Source organism: Puma concolor, chromosome B3 (assembly GCF_028749965.1).
Source record: "Puma concolor isolate L17-30 chromosome B3, mPumCon1.1.hap2, whole genome shotgun sequence".
NCBI classification, from domain to species: Eukaryota; Metazoa; Chordata; class Mammalia; order Carnivora; family Felidae; genus Puma; species Puma concolor.
Window position 1 is genome coordinate 133,332,385 of NC_141672.1, and position 21,179 is coordinate 133,353,563.

Consider the following 21,179-nt stretch of genomic DNA (forward strand, 5'->3'; position numbering starts at 1 on the left):
AAAAAAAGAAGAAGAAGAAGAAAAAAAAAAAAACTCACTTCAAGAAATCTAAGCATTTTCCCTCCCCCCCCAACCCTTCCACTTGCAGCCAACTAAGCTCCCCACATTCTGATCATCTCCCAGCACTGTGTCTGTGGTGGTGACAGCTGATTCATGTGTTCATTTGCATATCCCCCGGTGCCAGCAGCGGGATACAGAACGGGGCCTCCTGCTCTGCCAGCCGACACAGCACTGGCAAATCAGGGGCTGTCAGAAACAGCTGTCCATTAACGGAGTTTGTGGAAACAACCAGGAGCTGTTTGAAAATGCTAGGTGGTAGGATTTAATTGGAGTCGCAACTGCTCAAAATTAAGATTAAAAGGACCAGTCAGTCAATGCGGATTTCGTGACACCTTAAAAATAACGTTTCAGGTTTGATTAATGCTGCACCAACTTTGCACGTTTCTCTTCTGTGCCAATCGGGTGGATTTGCTTGTTGGTGGGTGATGCGGGGTTACACCCAGCCGTGAGAGCTCAAGGGTTCCCAAGGTCGGGTACCCTAGTCCCTATGCGGAGACCTTGTTAGTTTCAGAAAACAGGATTTTAATAGGAATCGTGGGCACAGCGAATAAGACTGAGCGTAGTGGGTCCTGGAGGAAGTGAGCCTGAAGTTTTGGAGGCAGGTGTCGCTTCTCTTGGTCCATACTGTGAGTACAACTCGGCCCTGAGCTGCCCCACCCCGGACCCCAAGCTCCCTTCAGCAGACATAGGAATTTACAAAGCACCATTGGCTTCCAGGCCCTCAGATGGGAGGAACAGAGAGTCTGGTCTCCGTGGCCCATTGGGTCCTCTCCTGATTATGCCAGAAAGGGTGTCAGATGTTGATGACATTGAAGTGGTGTTGATGGGGTGGGGGTTGGGGGGGCAGGAATTATGAAGCCTAGAAATGGCTTCCCGAAAGCGTGCTGTCGTCTCCTGAAAAACCTCAACCTTCACATTTCATTAAGATCGGAAAATAATTCTAATACCCCAGAAATAGCTACTTATAATTTAGAACAGAAATTCATAGTCCAAAGCCCGAGTCTTTAACTATCTTACATTTATGATTGACCTCTTGGGTACTCATCAGTATTCTCAATTCCACATTGATGACACCTAGTGTCACCGGCTCAACTACAAATTCAACCCGGTTGTTTAGTTTCCTTCTTGACTCTGGCTATGAAATGGATTGAATATCGCACCCCTCCCTGACACATGTCCATTTTAATATTTATTTATTTTCTGAGAGGGAGAGAGTGAGAGACCGAGAACGAGTGGGAGAGGGGGCAGAGAGAGAGACGCACACACAGAATCCAAAGCAGGCTCCAGGCTCCGAGCTGTGAGCACAGAGCCCGACGCGGGGCTTGAACTCACGGACCATGAGATGGTGAGCTGAGCCAAAGTCGGACACTTAACCAACTGAGCCACCCAGGCGCCCCCCCCACCATGTCGATTTTAGAGTCAGTTTAAAAGAGAGCATGGCGCATGTAATTGTTAATGAAACCAAATGTACAGTATGGTTACATAGGAATCGTTTTTTGATAGACCTTAAAATATTAAAAAAAAAAAAACATTAAAAAGACATCAGAGCAGATCTAGCACAGGGGAAGGACATGAGGCGACAGTTGAGATAGGTAGCACACGGTAGCCAGAAGAGGAAGTGACAGCTGGTGGCTTAGCAAACAGATTTCAGTTTAGTATTTTCTGAACATTTTAATATGCTTCTCCACTGTAGCTTTTGTTCCCAACTCAATAACAAAGCCATTTTCTATTTGTTGCTTTGGAATATCAGATCAGTTAGAAAAGAGATATGGGAAAGATAGAAATCAGGTGTCATCAAAGCAAAAGATCGTTAAGTATCTGGTGCGGTATTAAAGGGACGGGGGTGGGGGTGGGGACGGTTGAGGGCAGGGCAGTTTCCCAAAAAGAGAGAGCATGAGAATGTTTGCAAATGGCAAGGCACCTACAGAGCCTCATGCCTCCGAGGATTTTTTTTCACCGTACGTGACATTCTCTCTTCCCAAGCGTCGTGTGTCCCCCAACTTCTACTCAACTGACCAAGAGATCCAGCTGATGGTAGTGGCTTCAAGGGATGGTGAAGAATGAAATTGCCAATGGCATTGAAGGCATCACTATTAGCAGTCACAGGAGCTTCGAAGCCGTGAGCTGGTGGAGGAGACAGTTCTATTGAGACCCATGGTCTGCGTGGCATGCAGGGCCCATCTCCAAGAAAAGCGCCAATTTGCGTTTGTGGTAAAGACCTATTCGTAAATAGCAGTCTCATGGTGGCTGGTTCTTAATTGTGGCCAGCCCCGGGTAGGGGAGAAATATGATTGAGTCCCCTGTGCTGCTGACACTGCGTGGGGGAGGTGTAATAAGGCAAGCGGAACTGTTCTTGGAGTAGAAATGTTCCCCTGTGGCTTGAGAGAGGGAGAGAGAAATACTTCAGAACCCACCTTTTTTCCATTTCAATTTTTAGCGAAATTAAGTTGCTCTCAAAAGACAGTACGGGGGCGCCTGGGTGGCTCAGGTCATGATCTCAAGGTCAGTGGGTTCAAGCCCCTGGGTGGGCTCTGTGCTCACAGCTCAGAGCCTGGAGCCTGCTTTCGATTCTGGGTCTCCCTCTCTCTCTCTGCTCCTCCCCTGCTTGTGCTCTGTCGCTCTCTCTTTCTCTCAAAAAGAAATAAACATTAAAAAAAATTAAAGAGAAAAAAGACAGTATGGCCACGGGGACCCATGCTAAGACCAAAGTCAACTGCCAATATCTCTGTATCGTACAAAGATGTTGAGTGAAGTGGTTGTGGGGAAATCTTAGTTCAGTGTAAAAAGGAAAATTGAGATCGAGGACTGAGGAATTAAGCATCGCTTGGGAACTTAGCGTTTCGCTTCGCTGCAGAAAGAAGTGTGGCAAGAATTCATGTGTCGATAGCACCCTGGTCTCAGTTGTTTCAATTCTAGTTTGACGAGGAAGGAACAGGGCAGATTGCACCGAGAGCTTCATAAAATGTACAAAATAAACCTTTTCGTAAACGACAGGTCCAATGCAGAATAAATCTAATATTATGCCAGTCACATCTCTGCCCTCTAACCCTACACCAGTTCCTTTGCTTGTCTCTAAGGAAACGAGACTGACTCCAGTCTCCCGGCTAGCGCCTGTAGGTGTTCTCTAAAGACCCGCCTCCTCATCTTTCGACACGCGCGGCTCCACCAACTTCCCAGCATCCCTTGCAGGGAAGGGTGGTCACGTGACTCGTCCTCGCCAATGGCATCTGAGGAGAAGCAGCAGCTTCAAGCCCAGGCTTTTGAGAAGCCTATGCCCCCCGTAGACATTCTCTTTGTCCTTAGAGGATGTCAGAACCCCCAGGGGGTGGGAAAACTACAGAGGGGAAGGATCCTGGGTTCCCAAACCATAGCTTGAGGCAAGCCACTATTGACTAGAAGCATCTGACTGTCACATGAGTGAAAATAGGCTTCTCTTGTGTTTAAAGCGTTGGAAGTTTTCCGTTGGTTATTGCTTCCTGTCCAAAGTGAACTAAGACAGGATCCCAAGCCTCGTAACACAGCATCTCTTTCCTGGGCCTGCCACTAATTCCTCCAACCCATCTACTATTCCCCATGCCCGCCAGTCCAATTGGCCAGCTCCTGGTTTTGACTGAGGCCTCACAGGTGATAGGTTTCTTTCTTTTCCTTTTTTTTTTTTTTTTCACGTTTATTTATTTATTTTGAGAGAGAGTGCCTGTGAATGGGGGAGGGGCAGAGAGAGAGAGAGAGGGAGAGAGGAAGAACTCGAGCTGTCAGGGCAGAGCTCCACCTTAGGCTGGATCTCACCAACAGCGAGATCATGACCTGAGCGGAAACCAAGTGTCGGAGGCGTAAGTGACGAGGCCACCCAGGTGCCCCACGGGTGACAGGTTTCTAACCAGAAGAGACATTAGCTTGGTCCAATCAGCTCTGGATGTTTGGGGCTGTCCCCACTGCTGGCCTTACCTGCAGGAGGTTAACATAAGGGCCACAGGGTAAGAGAACAACTCCCGGGGCGAGGTGCGGCAGGGTCAGTCGGAAACAACACTTCCAATCCTGTTATGAACCTCCAGCAGCAATCAGGATTTCTGAAGTCAGTTTTTCATAGCTCGAAAGCTGAAGAAGAGGAGGCGATGCTCTCCTCGCAAACTCCCACCAGTCCTTTTCTGCCTTTGCAAGTCGGATTCGGAGTTCAAGTCGCACGCACCCGAATTATGAATGGAGTGTTACCACTCTCATCCTTGATTCCCACCTACCCTTCCTAAAAATGAATTTGCTGCTTCTTCCTGTAAAGAAGATAGTCTTTTGTTTCCTCATGCATTCACACAAGGGATGCGGTATTGGGTGCGGGAGGTACAAAGACGGGCAGCACACATTGTGGGTCCTGATCACGATTCCTTGCCTAAGACAGGCACCCATAGGGCAAGTGCACTCCACACTGTGCAAAATGCCCTGGAATCCCATGGGGAGGGAGCGCCCATTGAGCCAGAGCCAACCAAGTACAACATGTCATTCCCGTCCATTTGACCTCAGGAGTGAGACACAGAGAGATGTAGGGTGATGAGTGAATCTTAAAAATATTGAGAGGCATCTGGGGGGTTCAGTTATATGACTGGCTTTTGCTCAGGTCATGAACTCACAGTTCATGGGCTCGAGCCCCACATCGGGCTCTGTGCTGACAGCTGACAGTCCACTTTGGATCCTCTGTCTCCCTCTCTCTCTGCCCCTCCCCCACTCACATTCTTTCTCTCTCCCTCTGTCAAAAATAAATAAACACTTAAGATGTTAAAAAAAAAAAAAAAAAAAAAAACAACATTGAGGCAGGGGGAAGCCAGACATATTTATAATGATAACAGCTATATCAAGTTTTGTTCTTGTCTTTATGAAAATGGCAGGAATAGTGAGTTCCATTCCCTAAAAGACTACCTTTCAAACTAATAACTGTTCTTCTTCCATAAATGGTTTCTTCTATCAGAATCCATGAATTCTTGATAAAATTTTCATATTGGTTTTATTTACTTTTAAAGTGAGTCTAGGGGAGCCTGGCTGGCTCAGTCGGTTAAGTGTCCGACTTCGGCTCAGGTCATGATCTGGTGGTCTGTGAGTTTGAGATCCGCATCGGGCTCTGTGCTGACAGCTCAGAGCCTGGAGCCTGCTTCAGATTCTGTGTCTTTCTCTCTGCCCCTCCTCTGCTCGCACTTGTCTCTCTCTGTCTAAAAAATAATGAATAAACATTAAAAAAAATTAAGTGAGTCTAGTTATAATACATCTTCAGTTGAATCACCTCTGTTAGAATGCAAGGAATAGGCTGGGCACTTTCTCTAGAATAGGTTGGAGCTCACAGATCAAGGAACCCTAATCCTTACCCCTAACCCATTGGGGTCCTGGCCTGGCACCACTGGACTTGTTACTCTCATGGCCCCCAGTGCCCCCTCCTTATTTCACACATCAGCAATTGCTTGGGGTTGTGATATAATTCATTCATTCCTAGATGCCAGCACACTGAAGGCAAAATCAACTATTTTGAGATTCAACCACATAATTTAACAAGCTGACATACTGACTTTATCTAGAGGATGCCAGTAAAAATATATAGATGTGGATATTCACAGAATGACATGGAACAATTTTTATCCGGCTTGCCCAGTGTACATAACACACTTCCTGGAGGGAGGTAGAGATGTGGGGACAGCTTGGGTAGCCCCAATCAACTGGATTTTGGAGTCCTTGACTGAATGTCTCTGTGCTTATTAAGACTGTTCTGTGCTTATTAAGACTGTTCTGACCACAACAACTAGAACATAAAATGAGCTGAGAAATTTATCTACATAGCAGTATAGTCAAATGAGACCAAGAACACTCTCCATTTGTGCTGATCATGACTGCACTGCCTGACAACCCAGCAGAATATTATGAAAGGGATGATTCTGCGCCACAACCAAAAAGGAATTCTTGTTTTTAATGTTTATTTTTGAGAGAAGGGGAGAAACAGAGTCCAAGCAAGGGAGGGGCAGAAAGAGGGTGAGACATAGAATCTGAAGCAAGCTCTAGGCTCTGAGCCATCAGCACAGAGCCCGGTGCAGGGCTGGAACACATGAACCGTGAGGTCATGACCTGAGCCGAAGTCGGATGCTTAACCAACTGAGCCACCCAGGTGTCCTGAAGGAATTTCTAAGTATATAGTTTTCAGTGGAATGTAAACAACCAAAGATGATCTGTATACAAGGATGATGTCATTGTTTCAAAAATTCTTTGACTAAGTAACATTTTTGTTTGCAATGGGCATTTGTTTTTCTTAGCTGTATATTAGTCAAATCTTTTGTTTGTTCATCCATGCCACCTCCCCATTTATTTGGTACTTTAGCACTTGAACCATTTCTGCAATATTTGCAGATTTAGACATACAATGGCATTTTAAAAAATGTGAAGGCCACCGGAAAATTGATACAGTATAGTGTAAATAGACCGTAGAGTCGAGCTATAACACAGGGAGTTGACCTATTGTCTAAATTCATGCTATGTGGAGTCCTCTTTTAAATTGTGTTTTGCTTAATCCTTACAGTAATAATGTCAACTAAAGAACAATGGGAAAATAGAGAAGAAAATTAGAAGGAACAAAATAATGTGGTGTTTGAGAGCTCTGGCTCAGGAATCGGGAGTCAGTCACTGCTAACACCATAATCCTGACTTCCGACAACATCATGAGCCTTCTCTCCGAGTACCAGTGAAAAGTATGTCCTGTTCGAAGAAACAGGCAACTTGCTGCATGCTACCTGGCACATCAGAGCAGTCAACTTACCTTAGCTGCTGTCTTATTGTGCATAAATCACTATTGTTATTTTCATCACAATCTCCTACAACCCAGTCTTCGAGACATGGAGGTCTACTTAGTTTCCATCCTTTATTCTATTATTTGTCTTATTTGTCTTACATATTTTGATCAGATTTTGTATCAGTACCCCTTTTGGGGAAGTATTTCAAAAATCTAATAATACTGCATTTTAAATGAAAAGTGCCCATCAGTGCCTTGGGTGGCTCAGTTGGCTAAGCCTTCCAACTCTTGATTTTGGCTCAGGTCACGATCTCACAGTTTGTGGGATCGAGCCCTGCATCGGGCTCTGTGCTAAAAGCACAGAGCCCGCTTGGGATTCTCTCTCCATCTTCCTCTGCCCCTCCCCTACTCTCTATATTTAAATATAAATTAATTAATTAATTAATTAATTAACAAAAGTTTCCAGTTCTTACTAAAAATTGTGGTGATTTGATTGCAGGATGCGGTACAGAAAATGTAATACTGTACGACTTTGTTGTGACACGTCTTCTTGTGTGATAAGGCTTTGTCCTCCAGCAGTGACGAATTACGTCCTGATGTATAATCATTACATCATAGTAAATGCCACGTAATGTGGTTGCTGCATAGGAGAGGTGCCGTCCTTACCCTCCAAAATCAGGGTTATAAAAATATATGCTGGATTTTCTCAGTCAATATTTATATTCTTCTGGCAAATCGTTTCCAAATTTGCTCACTCCGGTCTCAACATTTTGACGACCCGTTTGTCATGACACGTGTGCATTAATGGATACACATGCGTATTGCACTGGCACAATTACATTAATGCACGAATATGCAACTTAAAAAAAATGAGCCCTTCAAATCCACACTCACCAAACCTTGGGGTAGTTCTTGGCACTAAGCAAAGCCTCCAGATTAGAAAGTAAATAAACGAAGACGCCATCCACGCACGAGCTGTGTTGCCTATCCTAGCAACAGAGATCCCAGCTAAGAGCTAACACGACAATAAACAGAAATGCAAATTTAAAAAGGAAACCAGTAAAAAAACCAAAAAGCATCAGAAGAAGAGGCAGGCTGGGGAGAGAGGGGCTGTCGCTGGAAAGCTGCAGCAGGGGTCACGTCGCCCACTCGTCTGTGTGTGCTTCGTGATTCTCATTCAGTTTGGCAAGATTCTCAAACAAAGTCGGGTGTCCTAAAAATATTTGGAACTATTACAAAGCATAAATTATAAATGTGTCAGGAAAATGGAAAAAGGTGTCTTGGGCCTACTTAAAGCACAAAATGATCTCAACCATTATTCAACAATGATATGAACATCTTTTATTTCATTTCTCCTTAACAGTTCCTTCTGTTTGCTATCATTTCCTACTCAGCACCATGTCAATAATTACTAAATTAGTGAGACGCCTGTACAATTTCAGCTCAAGTGTTATTACTGACAAGTCAAACAATGGGTCCTGATAGAAAAGATGGGACTCCGTCTCCTTATTTAAATGGACCGTGTTCAGAGGGAAAGATTGAAACCCCCTTTTTCTTCAAAAGAGGGAGGGAGGGAATGGTTTACATTTTGTGCAGTTCAAGGACGCGGAGTCAGAGGAAATGCCTTTTTAATGTAAACCTCTTTTCATTTCCAGGGGACAAAAATGAAGGTTAGTGAAAAGAATCATGCTTGCTGGAAGAAGTAATTACATTTTTTTCCCCCAAATCTCGGAGGAATAATGCCTTTATATTTCCTGAGATGACCCAATTTGCACTGCGATATGCTCTCTTAAATGTAAGTGCGCGGACATCCTGGGCCTGCATTGTTTTTCACCCGGAAAGATGCCCTGGTTGCACCTCTGATTAATTTGAGTCCTGATCTCCCAAAGTACAAAAGCGGCTGCACCTGTTTTCCCTCCTTACAATGATGAGTTAAAAATGAAACGGTCCTCAGCTGGTTGTCCCCCACCTCTGCCCCACCACCCACCCACAAAATAAATAAATAAATAAAAGTTAGCTAGCCAAGTGACCGCAGCTGCAAAACATCTCCCCAAACTGCACAAGAGGAGGGTGGCAAACCGTGGAGCAGGGAAGGCAGTAGCCTGACCCATTATTTTCTAGAAGAGGAACCTGAGATTCTGTGGCTGGCTGTGTGTTCTGGGAAGCTTGCTTACCCCCTCTCGTTCTTCCCCAACCTCATGTATTTCCGTGTATGTCTCAAGGACTCTGCTGTCCATAGCTAGATAGGATCCGGCATTTCTGGAATATCTTTTTTCTCCATAATTGGAAGTTGTGTTTCTGAAAGTCTCTTGAATATTTGCTAAAATGTGTGCACCTAACAATATCATTGCTAATAAAGGCTCTGACATGGCGTTTACACACCTTTGAAACATTTTGATGACTTCAATTAAAATGCTTCACGTGCTAACTGGAAATCGATTTGTTTTTTTTTTTTTTTTTTGATACAGATGGGACCTCTGTGGGCATAAAACCAAGCTTATTTTTGAAATGTTGGGGCGCCTGGGTGGCTCAGTCGGTTAAGCGGCCGACTTCGGCTCAGGTCATGATCTCACGGTCCGTGAGTTCGAGCCCCGCGTCAGGCTCTGTGCTGACAGCTCAGAGCCTGGAGCCTGTTTCGGATTCTGTGTCTCCCTCTCTCTCTGACCCTCCCCCATTCATGCTCTGTCTCTCTCTGTCTCAAAAATAAATACACGTTAAAAAAAATTTGAAATGTCAAACAAACCTTCCATGAGCTCTGACTCGTAGTGAGGTAAACATTTATTTACAAAACACGGAGATTGTCTATTCTAATATATTCACCAACAAACTCTTGATTTCTGGGAAAATGATCATTCATGAGGACATGGAACATGTTAGAAGGCCCTGATCCGGACTCTTCACCTCCAAAAGAAATAGATGGTCATCTCAAGATAACTTTAGTGGGGTCACTCCCATTCTTAAAGTACATTTTAGATCTTTATTTCTCTTTACTCATTTTCTCACACCGGCTGGTGAGATTCAGATGTGGATAATCTGGGGTGATTTGTTTTGAGAACTGACAGGAAAGTGGGTCTCTATCACCCGCAATAACTCAGAGAGGCCAACACAAGGAGCGCTAGGGTCATCAGAAACTCAACAATCTCATGCACTGTGAGACTCAGAAAAAGAGAAATGGCTTACCTCTCTTGAACAGGTACTGTCAACACTTTATATAAACTCTCATAAAGTCAGTGTTTAGTTGTGAATGAACATATTAACTTTGCTGGGGAAGTCCCCTTTCATTAACCACGCTCACTAAAAAATTGATTTGGGTAATTTTCATAATGAGCCTTAAGATATGAACAAACCCTCAATATTGCTGTTTTTCCAATGTCAGAAATTTATTGGTGGTCTCAGAGTGCTGGCTACTACTGATCGAGAGGGTTAAGAAAAGGGAAGAAAATAACAACAATGACAACACCAAAAAAAGCTAAGATTTTATTGTATTCTTTCTAAAATTTGAATGTTAGTGATTTTACCTGGGTTTGTGTATGGGTCACTCATTCAGTCAACTGATTTTCTTCTCACTAAATTGACTAAATTCTCTGTTCTCTTTCTTTCAAAAATTTTTTTCCATCTTTATTTTGTTTTGAGAGAGAGAGAAAGAGAGAGAAGAGAGCACATTGGAAGGAGCAAAGAAAGAGGGAGAAAGAGAATCCCAAGCAGGCTCCAGGGCTCTATCTCATGAGCCATTAGATCATGACCTGAGCTGAAATTAAGATTTGGACGCTTAATCGACTCAGCCACCCAGGCACCCCTCTGATTGTTTTCATCAGTACTGACCCTCTTGAATTGTTCGGTATGTTTCACTGAACAGGTATGTGGAAACATTTTTTTGAACTCTCTGCTATTTGAGTTAGATTTTTTTCCTGTTAGGATTTGTTTCTTTATTTGTTTAATAGAAATATTTTCTGGAAGAAGTTTCCGAATTTTGAGATGCTACCTACTAATTTGTGTAGACTTATAGATGGTGCTTTAGTAGAAATATCACAGACATATGAATATAATAAGTATTCCATTATTGCACTAATGGAGATTAGTGGTATTGTGAAATATGAGTTAGCACACTCTACAAAACAATTTTCAGCAGTAGAAGTGGGGAGCCGTGGTTAAATTCTGGATATCTTTGCATATAGGTCCAACAGAATTTGGTGAGGGATTCGATATGATGTCTGGGAGAAAGACTTCAGGGAAGACTTCTGCCTGAGCAATGGGATGAATGGAGTTGCTATCAACCAATATCAGTTCTGCACATTAGACATTATAGTGGAGGTGTCAGGTAGGGCGGGGCTATATAAGCCAGGAATCCTGGAACGAGATCTGACCAAATGGTAGAACAAGGCAAGCCATTGTCATACACAAAGTATTTGAAACCTTGACATTGAATGAGAAAATCAAGGGAGTGAGAAATATAGAGAGGAGCGTAGGAGTAAAATGAAGTCTGAGACTCAAGTACGGGGTCTGGCAACATGGGACTCATCAGTGATGAGGCAGACAGCAGCTCTGCTGGAGAAGCCGTGGGGGTCGGGGGTGAAAGCCTGATCGGAGAGGGATTAAAAGAGAATAATTGGAGGCACCTGGGTGGCTCAGCAGGCTAAGTGTCTGACTCTGATTTTTGGCTCAGGTCATTATTTCACGGTTCATGGGTTCAAGCCCCACGTTGAGCTCTGTGCTTATGACGTGGACCCTGCTTGGGATTCTCTCTCTCCATCTCTCTCTGCTCCTCTGCCCCCTCAAAATAAGTAAATAAGCATTAACAAAAGAGAAAAATTGAAGGCACTACCTATAGACAATGCTTTCAAGAAACTTTTATTGTCAAAAGGAGCAAAGAAACGAGGCCAATAGTTGGAGGAGGAAGTGAGGACGTGTGTGTGTGTGTGTGTGTGTGTGTGCGTGTGTGTGTGTGTAATCTTTCAAAGGAGACAAATAATAGATTGTAGATGAGGGGAAAATCCAACAGAAAGCAAAACGGTGTATGCCAGAGGGGAAAATTGTTGGGGTGATATCTCTGAGTCAGTGAGCAAGGACGGTATCTAATACGGAATTGCAAGCACTGGCTTGGCCAAGAGGGAGGTGGTAAAAATAAGCAAAATGTGTGTGGACCGAGGGTGGCAGGTGGTAGATGTGATAGTGGAAGACTGTGAAATTCTCTTGATTGCTTCGGTCTTTGTGAAACACAAAGCAAGGTAATCAATTCAGAGTCAGGAGGGAGAGAAAAAAGGCACGGGGGGAGAAAAAGGGGGAGAAGGTGTGCAATCGCACTTAGCATAGTGGCGCTGTCGGTGCGTATGCAAGAGTGGACAGTGGAATCTATGATGAAATATGGACATCCATGACAATAACTTGTCATAAGCTTTTAGAGTAAATTCGTATTGTCTCAACATCCAAGCCCATAATCCATATCAGCAAAAGTGGTTTTGTACTCACTTTGTGGGGGAGCATATTCATCTGTGATGCCAGAAAATATATTATTGAGGTGTTGGCTAGATTAAGGGGCTTGCCTTGGAAACTAAACCGGAGCACTGCTTCCTTCAATGAGAATGTTTTGCTGTGAAACAAAACAAAACACAACAAAACAAAAAACAAAAAATGAGCTGAACGAAACAGTGACTTGGTAATAGCAGTAAAAATTGAGAGTTACACAATCACGAAACTTAAATATACTCTCATTATTGTGTGATACTATGGTAGCTGATGGTGAGCAACTGTATTTTGTGCTCAGGTATGATGGTTTTGCAGAGAAAAACGTTGTGTTGCAAAGGCTTGAACTATAGAATGAATGCTTGGAGTTTCTGTAAGAGAAACAACCAGGTTGGTCCCAACTTTGTAAAGATGTGAGACCAGCAACCAGATTTGTTCATTTCTCCCATGTCTTTGGTATTTTATTTTATTTTTTTTTTAATTTTTTTTTTCAACATTTATTTATTTTTGCGACAGAGAGAGACAGAGCATGAACGGGGGAGGGGCAGAGAGAGAGGGAGACACAGAATCGGAAACAGGCTCCAGGCTCCGAGCCATCAGCCCAGAGCCCGACGCGGGGCTCGAACTCCCGGACCGCGAGATCGTGACCTGGCTGAAGTCGGACGCTTAACCGACTGCGCCACCCAGGCGCCCCTTTTATTTTATTTTTAAGTTTATTTATTTATTTTGAGAGAGAGAGAGAGAGACAGAGAGAGAGAGAGAGAGAGAGAGTCTCACGCAGGATCCATGCTGACAGCACAGAGCCTGACCAGAGCCCGGCGTGGGGCTCAATCTCATGAACTGTGAGATCATGACTGGAGCCAAGATCAAGAGGAGGACTCTTAACTGACGGAGCCACCCAGATGCTCCTCATATCTTCAGCATTTAAAATAAACCATAATACTTTCACGCAAGCGGGAGGTAACATAGAACAGAAAAAACAAAAGTTAGGAGAGTGTACGAACAGAGTTCCACAGATTGTTTTATTATGTTTCATAACTAATAACAAATTTAACAAAAATGGGATGGTCTTGCTGCTACACATCTGTGAAAGGGTATGACAGAACAACTTCCAAGTTGATAGGAAGTTTAAGATTTTTCTTTTTCCATTAAAAGTGACAGATGTATAGGAAATTCACAGATCCAGAATTCACCTTTTTCATCAATATATAAACTTATCTCCGACACTCCAGGATGAATTATTAGAACTTAGAATTTAAAATGACTTTTGAAAATACAACATCATTTGCTTCAATTTGAATAAATGAAAAAAAATATTATGAGCTTGCTGACATTGCTTTAAAATCTCTTCTTCCATTCCCATCAACACTCCTATGAGTCCCGAGTGTTGTTCATACTCCTATGAATATGGTTAAAACAAAACTTAAATGCTATTTACATATTATCCCCTGTAGGTAGAGTTGCTATTAATGTAACCTAGATTAGATGAATTAACAAGCAAGTTCATATTTCACATTAACAACTTCAGGTATTGACAAACATTGATATTGGTTCAAAGCATAGTTACACATATTATGTATAGGGACTTGCAAATTTCCTTTATTATTTTACTTCAGATTGCAGAACAACAGAAAGTTATGAGAGTAATAAAGATTTTCTCTATATATTTTCTATACTTATATTTTCAATGACAAATTGTAGAGTTTTTGAAATTTCTCTTTTCTCCTATTATTTCATTATGAGGATATCAACTAAAGTGTAGTTTTATATCTGCTCAATCTAATAACAAACATTGGTTTTATATTTTGTAGGTTCTTGGGTTTTTTTTTCATTTCTTTTAAATTATGTTTTACAAAAATATTAATCCAGAATAAATTGGATACAAATGAATGGTTTACTACCAATAGTTTGAGAAGCACTATCTGGCCATGGAGAACACCATAAGGTTCTCAAGTCAAGGGGTCACATAGTTAGAAAAACACTCTGAAATGGTGCCTGGGTGGCTCAGTCTGTCAAGGTCAGACTCTTGATTTTGGTTCAGGTCATGATCTCATGGTTCATGAGTTCCAGCCTACAGTGGGCACCACACTGACAGTTCAGGGCCTGTTTGGGATTCTCTCTCACTCCCTCTCTCTCCCCCTCCCCCACTAGTGCACACACTCTCATGCACACAAAATAAATAAATGAACTTAAAAAAAGAAATATACTTTGATAGGAGAGGAGAGGTCAGATTGATGGAAGTGATAATTGTCTGAAAAACCATAAAATAGGACCTGAATGAGCTAGAGGTAAAAGCCAGTTAATTTAGAATTGCAAAATGCAAATATAGCCAAAGGATTGTTGAGTGATATTACAATATTATGGGAGAAGACTCTAAGATTTTGGTCACTGAGAAGGTTACAAGGCAATGGCAGAAGGAATCACAGTTTATCAGGAGGTTTTGAAATTTGCCAGCTGGACAGTATATAGTGACAATGAATGACAAGAGGATTAGATTGTGAAGACAGAAAAAGACTCAGTTGTTCAATATTCACTCAACAAATATAACCCAGGGAGTACCAACACCCTATTCTAGGCACTAGCAGAATAGCAATGAATGAAAAAGTCAAAGTCCTTGCCCTCACCAAGCTTATTTTCTAGTTGGGGAAAGAGACAATAAGAAGTAAATAAGCAAATTGCTAAGTATACACCAATTAATGATAAGTGCAAGGTATAAAGCAAAGCACCGTGAGAAAGATGGCCATGTTGAGATAAGAATGGAATGGTTTGTAGTGTTTTTATAGGATGCTCCAGAAAGCCCCCACTAATACTTCTCCTGAGCAGAGATATGAAGAAAGTGAGGGCAGGAGGCATGAAGCTACTTGAGGGTAGAGGGCAGAATACCTAAGGCAGAAGGGGGCTTGAGATGTTCGAGAAATAGCCAGGAATTGAGCTGCAGGACAGTGAACAAGGGCAGAGCATCGGGTGGCATTGGTAGGATATGGAGTCAGAGGAGAGGTGGCACCCAGGCCACCTAGGATCCCGATGGACAATATGAGGATTTTGGTCTTTGGCCTCTGTGAGAGGGAGGATATTTGGAAGCTATCAAGAAAACAAATGACATGAGTTTGGTGATGTTTTGAAAGGTTCACTATGATGCTGAACTGCTTATGGCGGGGAGCGGGGCAAGGTTGCAATAAGACAGATAACTTGTGAATGACTGCAATAACCCAAGCAAGAAACCTGGCTTGGTCTGGATAGTAGCAGGGGAGATAATATGAAATGGTTGACTTCTACGTGTTTTTGGAAGCTGGGGATGTTGGATCGTGCACATTGAGGGAAAAGTGCAGGTGGGAAATATAAATTCAGAGTGGAAAAAAAATAGATGCCATTTAAAGAAAGGGAAGATTGAGAGAGGATGTAGAAAGACTGATTCTGGGGCATGTGAACATTTAGACATTGGAGAGAAGAGAAAGAGTTAGCAAAGGAAATAGGAAGAGAGGGGCCAGGGACGGGGGGACCATGAAGGGAGACTGATGTGCTAGATGTGGAAGCAGTAAATGGCGGTGACACGTGCTGCTTCTGGAGTAAGTGAAACAAGAAATCAAAATGGACCAATAGAGGCAGCAGCATGGAGATTATTGTGAACCTTGATAACGTGCTTCTCTAGATTTCTGGAGAAGAAAGCCTGAGTGGCATCGAGATAAAATGGGAGCCCATGAGCCTGTGACATAAATGCAGTCATTAGAAGCAGGTCTTTCCAGGAGTTTTGCTCTAAAGCAGGGTTTGGCAATCAATGGCCCATGACCTGTTTTTATAAAGTTTTATTGGAAGATAGCTGTACTCATTCCTTTATAGACTGTCCATGGTTTCTTTTGTCCTGCAATGGCGGACTTGAGTGGGTGCAACAGAGACGATCGGGCCAGCAAAGACTAACATATCTGCCCCTTCCCCTTTATAGAAAAGTTTGCCAACATGTGCTCTAAAATGTGCGGAGAAATAGGGTGGTATCTTGAGGGAGATGTGGGAGCAAGAAAGAATTATTGTTGAGATGGAAGAAATTACAGAATATTTGTATGTGAATTGGAATTATCTGGAAGTAGTGAAAGATGAAACTGCTGGGGAGTGAAGGGACAATTACTAGAGCCATGCTTTTGGAGCTGTCCTTGGAAAGGAATAAAATCCAGAAGAAATTAGCGGAATGGTTTACCCAGTAAAGGAAGGCAGGAAGGCTATATATATATATATATATATATATATATATATATATATATATACATGTGTATATATATACATATATATAGAGAGAGTGTGTGTGTATATACATACATGTGTATATATGTGTGTATACACACATATATAGTGTGTATATATACATATATGTATATATAGACATGTCTATATATATACATATATAGACATGTCTATATATATATACATGTCTATATATATATATATATATACATGTCTCTCTCTATATATATGTCTATATATATACATGTATACATACACACACATATTGATGTGAGTAGGTGGCACATGTAGGTAATGAAGCTATGGAAATTCAGATGTTTTAATTTCCTCATTGGTATAGGAAACAAAAGCATTCAAGGACAGTGAAAGGGACGGGTGGAGGAATTGTGTTGGAGAATAGATGAGATAACCATGAGGCAAGTAGGAAGATCACTGAATCAGGAAAATGTAATAGCTGGGCAGCACCAAGAGCTCAGGAAAGGTGACAAATACCAAATGGGACTACTCATCATGGTTTGTGACTCTTCCAGCCATGTGGAACAGCTCAAATGTGGGCTCTAGAGTTATCTCAGAGTTGGATTTAATGTGGTTTGAGGCTTTCCTGGTGAATAGGATAACAGAAATAGGAACATGGAATTAAGTAGATATAAAGAAGTGATGATGTGAGAACAACAATCCTCAACTCAAATGTACATAAGAATTACCTGGACAGCTTAGTAAAGCACAGTTTCCTGGCACCCTTCATGGAGATTCTGAATCAACAGATGATGATAGGTGCATGGGTTTTCATTTTTACTAAGCTCACAGGTGATATCAATGCTTCCAGTCCGAGGACCACTTTGGGAGCCATTGTTTTGGGCTGTACAGTGTAGGCTGGATAAGTCAGAAAGTCAGGAATGAGGTGGGATGGACAGTAGAAGGTGGCAAGTTTGATGCATTGCAGGAGCCTCTGGGTTTAGAAGAAGGAAGGATCAGAGGCATTGGATAGAGATTTATGGAGATGGTATAAAATGTTGTCAATGACGAGTTCTAAGGTATAACCTCTTAAGTGGGAGACTGAGATTTGGGTGTAAAACAAAATCCTTGGAGGTAAACTGCTCGAGGAACTGAGAGGTTAAGGTATACCATGACATTGACATGGCATATAGATATTGACACTATCAAGAATTTTGATTGTAGTAGTATTACTAGAATATAAGACAGTGACAGTGACCAGGTAAGTACAAGAGTCTACCTATGCCTCCTATAGTCAAATGGTAAGAAGGATACAAGAGTGAAAACGGTCAACATTTGAAAAGGTCAGTGGGATGGGAAAAAGTGTTCTCAAGGCTCAATCAGATTTCAGTCAGAGTAAGAAAGTGAAGGAAATATTCACATTATGTGTAGATCAAAAGAGTTATCCTAGCGATGGATAATATATCCCAAAAGTCTGAGAGAAAGGGTCTGACTGTTAAGGGGAGGTGGTTGCTTGAATCAGATGCGATCATGTCCATTCCCTTTATGAATTAGAGTTTGGCATTGATGGGTCACTGGGGAATTTTGGTGTCTTAGTGAATAACAGAACAGAGGTAGAAGGCATGATGGGTTTTCATGTTACATTGTCCCATGTTGGGAAGACAGACATGAGGGTCTATCGGATTCTGTCAGGGTTATTGGGTGCCTCCAATCCTTCCTTCTCACTTGCAATAACCCACAGATTCCGATAATACATCAATCTTACCACTTTTCCCTGTCCATAATATCTCATTCTTGGTGCCAGGCATCCTTCTGGAATCAGGGAGTATAGACAGAAACCAAATGGTTGTGTTCTCTTCGCACAGAACTTGAATATAGTGATGGGGAATGAAAAATAAATAAGCATATAAGTTAATCAATAAAATAATTTCCAAGGATGATAAATCTTATGATGAAAACTATATTCAGGCCTGCCTCAAACATACGGTGGGATTGGTGCCAGACCAACCCAGTACATCTCAGTACATCAAAATATCACAAAAAAAGCAAGTCAAAGGAATTTTTTTTTGTATCCCAGTGCATATAAAATTATGTGTATGCTACACTATCATCTATTGAGTGTGCAACAGCATTATGTCTAGAAAAATAATGTACATCCCTTAATTTAAAAATGTTAACCGTCATCTGAGTTTCAGGTGTAATCTTTTTGCTGGTGGAAGGTCTTGCCTTGATGTTTATAGCTGCTGACTGATCAGATCAGGGTGATGGTTGCTGAAGGTTGAGGTGATTGTGGCAACTTCTTAAAATAGACAACAACGGCTCAGGTCACAGTCTCGTGGTTCATGAGATCGAGTCCTGCATTGGGCTCTGCGCTGACAGCACAGAGCCTACCTGGGATTCTCTCTCTACCCCTCTCTCTCTGCGCCCCGCTCTGTTTCAGAATAAATAAACAGACGTTAAAAAAATAAAACAACTATGAAGTGTGCCGCGTCGATTGACTGTTTTCTTAACAAACAATTTCTCTGTAGCACGTGATGCTGTTTGATAGCATTTTACCCACAGTTCAACTGCTTTCAAAACTGGAGTCAATCCTCTCAAATCTTGCTGCTGCTTTACCAACTAAGTTTACGTAACATTCTAAATCCTTTGTTGTCATTTCAACAATCTTGCAAGTACTTTAATTCCATCTCAAGAAAACACTTTCTTTGCTCAAACATAAAAAGCAATTCAAGTTTGATCATGGGATTGCAGCCATTCAGTCACATCTTCAGGCTCCACTTCTAATTCTAGTTCTCTTGCTGTTTCCACCACATATGCAGCTATTTACTCCGCTAAGATCTCGAACCCCTCAAAGTCATCCATGAGTGTTGAAATCAACTTCTTTCAAACTCCCGTGCATGTTGATATCTTGACCTCTTCCCATGAGTTACAAATTCCTAATGTCATGTCGGATGGTAAATTCTCTCCGGAAGGGCTTCGGTGTGGTTGGCCCAGATCCGTGAGAGAAATCCCTACCTATGGCAGCTATAGCCTTATGGAATCTATCTCTTAAATGGGGAGGCCTGAAGTCTAAATTACTCCTTGATCCATGGCTACAGGATGGACCTTGTGTTGGCAGGCATAGAAACAATGACATCGCAGATAACCGACCACAGGTGACCATAGCAAATACAATAATAATGAAGAAGTTTGAAAGATTGCAAGGATTACCGAAATGTGGCAGAGACACGAAATGAGTAATGCTAGTGAAAAGGTGGTGCCAGTACATTTCCTGGACACAGGGTTGCCACAAACCTTTGATTTATAAAAAAAAAAAAAAAAAAAAAATGCAGTATCCGTGAAGTGTGATAGAACGAGGTGTGTCCATGGAGTAAATTGAAATAGTAGTTGGAGAATATTTTTGATAGAATAGCTAAGAGTTCTCTCTGGAGAGTGGATATTTAACCTGACACTGAGATACAAAGAGAGAAAAGGGTGGGAGAAAGTGGCAGGTTATTCCTGACAGAGGAAATATTGAATGAGCAGGCCACGGAGTGGGAATAAGCTTGGTTTTTGGCAGATCAGAGAGAATGCCAGTGAGCTAGAATGTAGTGCAACAGGGGGGAGTAAGAGCTATGAGGCCAGAGATGGCAGGCCCAGCTCAGGTCAAGTTTGGAATGTGTTCCAAGTTTGATGGGAAGTATTAAAGGATTGTAAGCAGAAGAATGGCATGCATTTATTTGTGTTTTTCAATGAACTTTCTGGGTACTCTGAAGGATTAACTTCAGTGGGAGCAGAAGACAACACAAAGGTGGATTTGTTTGCAGGTGTATTGAAGTTCAAGCAGATTGAGACTTCCAGTGATGTGCAGCAGGTGTTTCAGACGTGGAGGTCAGTCATGCTAAAACCAGTTTGGAAGATGATGCCCCAATGGCTATGAGGCACTTTGTCATTTCACATCTAGATCACAAGTCTGTGACTCACCGATGTCACAATTGCTCCCTCTTGGTACATATCCGTTCTGTACTTGGATTTTATATCTGTCTGCTCTGCTTCTGATAAGAGCATCTTTCATTGGGCATTAGAGACAGTGTTTGTGTTGGCAGAAAATGGGGTCGTTTCTGTTGTTGTTGATTTTTACGTCCATTATACGGAATTTCAGCAACTCATGATATCCCTAAGAGGAAAAAAAAACATGGCCAATTTTTCATAAGTCAATAACTTAATCTATTGCCTCTAGGTCAGATAGTTTAGTTTGATGAGTGAGAAGGAAGGCACCACTTATATTGGGGATACAAACTTTTAAATTAGTTTCCAGCTTCTACTCGGAACAATGGAGGCTGACAGAGCACAGGGGGACCCGGCAGTAGAATGAACAAGGACCAACCTTCAGTTCAAGTTCACATCCACAGTTTTCATGTTTTAGTTTGGTTCTGACTTAAATGTCAAAGGAAACAAGGAATTTAGTTGTGAGCAATGACATCCCTGGTTTTTAGAAAGATAAACTAGGAAGAGCTCTCAGGATCAGAAAATTTACTTGGTCGTTTACCTCTATCACTTTACTAATTGAATTTCTTGGATAATTTAATTCTCCTCTCTGTGTCCTGGTATTATTTTACATAAAATAAAGAAAATAAAATTGTCTTTAAAATGTTACTGAAAAATTAGGGGCATCTGGGGACCGCAGTCAGCTAAGCACCCAACTCTTGATTTCAACTCAGGTCATGATCTCACGGTTCGC